The following is a 7,431-nucleotide window of genomic DNA, read 5'->3' as shown; positions in this document are numbered from 1 at the left end:
CATGGAATTGGTTTCATTGCAATATGTTTCCAACTTTCCAACTTTTTTTACTTAATTATTTTATTTATTTATTTTGGGTATTATTTCATGTGCTTGCAGACAAAACTCCAATTCGTCCAGTGTTCAGAGTAATATAAATCACTGATGCAGAACGTTTTGTGCTGTAAAACCTGAGCAGGTGTGTTCTTAAAACTGCAGACTTTGCATGTGATTGAATGACACAGTCACTCTCGAGAACTTTATCTGATCATAAGTCAGTTCCAATCTACTATGAGAATCTCAAACTAGCGGCAGACAATGAACATATGACCAAACAGAGAATGAAATGGCTATTCATAGAGGAATGTGTAAAGATAGCCGGTCTTATCAATCAACCCGTCAGCAGGGACTGCAGACTCTATTGCAAAGAATAGAATTCCTACTGATAAAAGGGGTGAAAAACTGCCCAGAGATGTTCCTGTCAGGAGTTGTCAACGGCTGTAACTCAAACAAAGTTCTCCACAAATGTGTTTCTTCCACTCAAGTGCTTAACTATGTACACAAAACACACACACACACACACACACACACACACACATATGTCTATATTACTAACAGGGGACTATCGCTGTACACTGGCCAAGAGGGGACTAGTGTTTCTGGTCATTTTGAAGAAACAAAAATAACATACAAAATTTTCTTTTAAGGTCTTTTTTCATAATATAACTTTAAAAATGCATTTTTTTATTTTTAAAAAACATGCCAAGTGGGGACCTGCAACTCTCTACCGATCTCTACCTATCGAACAGGGGACTCCCATAGCCTGCAATGGAACTGTGTGTGTGAACAGTGAAGTGAACTGGCAGTCTGTCTTCATTTTTTAACTATATATATATATATATATATATATATATATATATATATATATGAAGAGTTCAGATGCAAAAGCCTCTAAGTGCCATCTGAAAATTTCTTCTAGAATGGTCATTTTTATCAAGCTTGTATATTTAAGTTAAGTAATTTCACTTAAATGACAATTAATAGGTTATTTTCATTGCCATTTAAGTGAAATTACTGAACTTAAATACACACACACACACACACACACACACACAGTTTCATTGCAGCCTATGGGAGTCAAGGTTTTTTTCATAAACGAAAAATGAAACTAAGACTAAAACTATTGGTCAAAAAACATTTGCGTAAACTTAAATAAAATAGAAATTTCAACAAAAATGAAAAACTAAAACTAAACAAAACTAACGACACTTACTGAAAAACTAACTGAAATAAAATAATAATTAGAAAAATTAAATAATCGTATTCGCAATTAAGAAGCTCTCATCCTGTAGCCTACGGACGATCACTTTTTTCCATTCCACTGCCTTACTTTATTTTTCAATGTATGACCGTTGCGCTCGAGTCTCGCGTCTTTTGCATCGTTTCGCGAATGACAAACGTTCTAAAAACACAGCACAATCAAGTTAAAATAAGTTAAACTTTTAAAAGGCATGTCTCGAGACCTTGCACTTTTTCCCCATTCTACTGCCCGCGTCTTTTTTCTGTTTTTCAAAGCAAAACCGCTTTCTGTGTGAACCAGCCCTAAGAAGCAGAAATAGCCAATTAAATATTTCTATCATGACTAGACTTTATGCAAATACAGCTGTACGTTAATTTCAGGTAAGATAACCATCTCATGTGAAACTAAACCAAACATATTAGATTAGATACTACACTGAGCAGAAAACGGAAAAAACAAATAACCTGTCTAGCCCAGAAATAGACATAGGCTACATTTGTGCCAAGTGCCATCTGAAAATTTCTTCTAGAATGGTCATTTTTATCAAGCTCGTATATTTAAGTTAAGTAATTTCACTTAAATGACAATTAATAGGTAATTTTCATTGCCATTTAAGTGAAATTATAGCCTGGATGCCAGCCGAACTTAGCCCCGCCCACAAAATTTTTAGGTCGGGAAGTTCGGTCTGGACTCGATCCGTTGAGGAGCAACGATAAGATAACCATTTCATGTGAAACTAAACCAAACATATTAGATTAGATACCATACTGAGCAGAAAACGGAAAAAACAAATAACATGTCTAGTCCAGAAATAGACATAGGCTACATTTGTCAGAGTAGAAGTAGGCCTATACTAAATGTCTGGTCTGAATACAGACATCCCAACCTGCAAAAGGTAATTTCAGGGAGGTATCCCGAAGACCCCTACACTGAAGATACACTGAACCAGTGTTGTGTACTCAAGACTCGGACTCTGTCTCGAGACCATATTTTAATGGTCTCGGTCTTGTTATGAACTCGTGTGCATTTTGACTCGGAATTGACTCGTACTCGAACATATTAGGACTCGGACTTATTCCCGAGTCCACTTGAGTCTCATTCAAAATATTTCATGATTGTTACTGTATGTTAATATTTCTTTAAATTGTTGTTTGATTGAAACGTCCAATGATTGCTGACTTTCTTGTGCGCAACTGCGCATGACTTGAGACTAACGTTTGCGCCACACAAATGCAGCAGGAGCCTGGTCAGATGTGATGTGGAGCCTCTAGCTCAACTATGTATTGAAAATGTCTGCCTTATATAGATATCTTTAGGTCTGGTTTTTAGACCCAACCTTAGGTTATCCAACCTCTCTGGTCTCGGTCTCGACTCGGACTCGACTCTCTTTGGTCTCGGTCTCGGCTCGGACTCGACCCTCTCTGGTCTGGGTCTCGACTCGGACTCGAGTGAGCTGGTCTCGACTACAACACTGCACTGAACTGATTAATTTGTTTCGGGAGAAGAGATAAAAGCCCGCCCACACTGACAATTGATTGGTTGATTTACCGAAACACTGACAGTTGATTGGTTGATTTACCAATCAGATGCCAATCAGATGCTCTCTATCTTGCATGCGCTTCATGAGGCACACACACACACTAGCACACACACGCAAGTCTCTCGCTCCCTCTCCCTCTCTGCTGTGCACGCGCTACACGGTTTTTGGAGCACAGTCTCTGTCTCCCATGCGCGCTCTTGCTCGCTCGCTCTAGATTCCGGGAGATATTAACTCATTTGCGGGCATCAGGGAGCCGCTATCAAGATGCGGGAGACTCCCGGAACTTCCGGGAGACTTGGGATGTCTGTGAATAGAACATTTGAATATGAGTACAACTATGAGTATATGATTATAAACGATGCAATAGACAAAAAGCATAAATGTATCAATACAATAATCATTTTTGAACGGATTAATCATAGAAATAACCTTAAAGAATAATCATACGCATATTTTTTTCCCCTTTTCTTATCCACCATGTTTAACAAGATTTAATTTTTAATATGAATGAGTATGAATTAATAATTTGTACTTTTTAGTTGCATATGTTTGGTTCTTTGTTCATCCTCAAACTTTTTATTATTAAGAGGTTTTCACAAGAGTTAACAAACTGCAGACATTAAACTTTGCTGAAATTAATTGTCTTTAACTGGAAGTGTTCTGTTAACTCTGCTAAACTAATACTAAAGCTAAAACTGAAACTAAATATATAAAAACTAAATAGAAATGTGTTCACAAAATAAAAACTAAAACTAACAAAACCATTAATGAAATTAACTAAAACTGAACTGAAATTTATTGGAAATTTGAAAATATTAAAAATAAAAGCTAATTTAAAAATGCCAGACTATAATAGCATTGATGAGAGTCCCCTGTTGGATAGGTAGACATCGGTCAGAGAGTCCCCTCTTGGCCAGTGTAGAGCGATAGTGCTCTGTTAGTTATATATACATGTATGTGTGTGTGTGCAATGGCACATAACAATGGCAAGTAAATTGTTAGGGACTGCATAACCAAGCATAGAAAATATCTATGAAGAGAGAGTGTTAAATAAGAAAAATAATATTATGAATGATTTTCATGAATGATATTCTTTTGAACCGTTGAATGAAAAACAGGTTCAAATGGTCTTTCCTCAGAAAATTATTTTATTAAATATTATTATTTTATTAAAATTAAATACAAATATTTAACTGAGCCTTTAAATCTCCTTTATAAACACTTTACAAGGCATAACTAGTCCTCACTTTAGATGAGCTCACAAAAATAATTAACTGACCACTAAATGCTTTATAACTACCTGAATTAACCCTGAATTACAGTAGAAATACATGTTAATAAACCATTTATTAACACACTAAGTAACTATTACTATATGTCTGAATAATAAGATGTATGAATGTACATTGAAATTGTTTATTAATCATTTACTTACACATTCTAAGTGATCTTATGAACCACTGACAACTCCTAAACAACTGGTTTGTAAATAATGCTATATTTCATTTACAAAAATGATAAATTGATAATTAATAAAGTATGAAAATACAATTATTAAACACATTATAGATATGCTTTTAAAACAAGAATAAAGCATTTATAGCTGTATTTATAAACTGCTTATTAATGTATATTAATGCTTTATAAATGAATTAACTGTTTACTAATGCTAATGATTAGCGTGGAGTTATTATAAAGTGTTACTGAAAGGTCCTGAACTAAGCCGCCAGTTAAACAGCAGCTCTACAGTCTCAGAGCCTCTGCTAGGACAGCAAGCCATTCAAACAATAGAGAAGTGAACGACGTGTGTTAATGGGCCATTGCAGTTCCTGCTCCAGCCTACAGGAGCGCTGCTGAGTATGGACTTAAACACACACACACACACACACATGTAGGTCCCCACTTGGTCAAAAATGTAACAAATTCACCAGAGCGTGTTTTAGCTGATTTTAACATGTTTTAAAGCTTGACCAATAGGGGACTTGACAAATGTACCCACTTGGCTCGGCGGTCCCCTGTTGGTGAGTGTGTAACGACACCAAGGTACCCACTTAGATAGGTAGACGAATACACACACACACACACACACACATTAAAAGGGAACAAAACATGCAATGAAAAGAGAATTCTTTCTCTCATCAAAATTTCTGACACATTCAAAAGGTGAGTAAATTTCATAAAAATGCATAAAAACAACAAAAACACATGATGGAAATCCAGTTCTCTTGCAGAGTTCTCTGAAATGTCATATTGATTTGGACACCTGAAAAGCTCTTCTATCACCTTATTGAATCAGTAATGTTTGACTTTAGTCTGACTCCAGATAAAGTGAACCTGGTCTGCACCGTGTCACATGTACACATTGTCACGCTTCATGTTGATTAAAGCTTGATTAACCTGCTACTGTCCATACAGAGAGAGTGAAGTAACGTGTTTGATTATGACATACCCACATAACTGCCTTGGTGTTGATGATAATGGTATGAAACCTGTAAACACCACACACCTCTCAGTCTACATTCTGCTGGTTACACTTATTCGTCTATAGAACATCTGATTGGACATCTGTTCTGAGCTTTCTAAACTTATCATCATTAGTTTGTCTAAACTCAAATTTGTTAAATGCTGCCATTATTAGCCTCATCTAAAAAAAAAATAATAATAATTCATGGAACACACCATAAAAGTCCATTCTAATATATAACACTGTTCAAAAATGTAAGGGGCAGTAAAAAAACAAAAACAAAAACTCATATAAACTGTATATGCTCAGCAAGGCTGCATTAATTTAATAAGAAAATTGGTTAAAAAACCCCCCAAAACAACAGTATCAGCATGGAATATCAATACAGTATAAATTAAACGTTTTCTATTTTAATATATTTTACAAATGTAATGTTAAAATGTAATTTATTCCTGTGATGGAGAAGCTTAATTTTCAGATGCCATTAATCTTCAGTGTCACATGATCTTTCAGAAATCTTTGTAATATGCTGATTTGGTGCTGATAATAAGAGACATTTCTTCTTATCAACGTTGAAAACAGTTGTGCTGCTTAAATTATTTGTACAAACCGTGACACGTTTTTTGTTTCAGCATTCTTTAAATGAAAGTACAAAGGGACAGCATGTACTTGAAATAGAATGTTTTTGTAATAATTTAGTTTTTGTTACCAACCCCCAACTTTTGAATAGTAGTGTACATAGAAACCACTCTTCCGAAGAATCAGATTTCCACGAACACTCAGTCATTTAATGCTGCTAGAACTTGTTTGATGGTTCAGAAGCTATGGGAGCCAAAGCAAAACGGTATATGAAGGTGGCAGTGGGGGTGCTGAGTCACAATATATCAAGCCTGGGCTTGACATCAGAGTTAGGCAAGACGGTTATCCTCTGGGGCGAGTCTATCATTTGTCAACCACTGTCTCTTGTAACTGAAAGCGTATGCATCATTGGAACTACACAACCTTGACTCAAACCTTACTTTCCCAGGGGCTGGGTTAACATGAGGTTAAAGGGTCAGCCTGGGTGTGTGTATGTGTGTGTTCGTGCAGTTTGGGGGTGAGAAAATATTTGTTAAGGACCTGTATATTTAATAAATATAAGTCAATAAATAATATAACATTTAAAGCCAACATTTAAGGCATGAAACGGAAGTTGCGATAGTTTAGTCCCTATTGTGACATGTATCCCAGTGAAACAGCTTGGGTGGGACTTGATTATGCCCATAAGGAATTGATGTGGTTGTTGTGGTTTGCCATTGCTGTGATCTCATGTAAGGGACAGGTTGCCCTGCTCGAAGAGAAGAGATGCCGCTGCAAGAGGGAGGGGGGTGTTATTTTATACCAGAATACGAAGGCACATGAATATATTCTTTTTTTAAATAAAGATGTGAACATATAAATCATTTATAATAAATATTGCAATATTCCATTAAAAACAAAAATAAGAATCAGCTTGATTTCATGGTGACTTTATTTTGAAATTAGAACTAATATAGAAGACTGGGAGTGAGTGAACGAGATGAAAATAGTCAGAGTGAGACAAAGGTCACCTAGACATGCCTTTGTGAACACACACAGTTGTGGATGACAGAAAGAGCCATTGATGGAGCAGCACAATGCAAAGTACACTGACAAATGCTTGAATTCCATTATAGCGCTTCTCCTCCAACTGCTTGTTTCCTTTTCGTGTTTGCATGCTCACTGCTGCCCGTGGGTCAGTGCTGGGGGAGTTTAGTGACAAAGCTGTCATTGTGCTCCCAGGTTAGAGAGAGAGAAAGAAAGCACAAACTATGGCTCATTCCACTTCCTTTTTCTGTTCCGGTCATGCAAACTGGTCAGCTTAGTTTATATGGCTAAAACTGACTGGTTATACCAATGCAAACATTTATGACTGCACAACTTAAATAGTCTAGTCAGATTAAAATAACCATGTAGTGTAACAGTGTTATTTTAATGAACTAAAACCATTTAAAAAGTACCTGAAATAAGATTAAAATATACAAAAACTTATTTTATTTCACCCAGTTGCCAAAGAAAATGAAAACAGAAAATATATATATATAAAAAAAAATAAAAAATAAAATTATTAATAAAAATGGTTATCTCAGT

Source organism: Abramis brama (genome assembly GCF_963993115.1).
Source record: "Abramis brama genome assembly, chromosome: 17".
Classification (NCBI taxonomy): domain Eukaryota; kingdom Metazoa; phylum Chordata; class Actinopteri; order Cypriniformes; family Leuciscidae; genus Abramis; species Abramis brama.
This window is presented reverse-complemented; position numbering follows the sequence as displayed.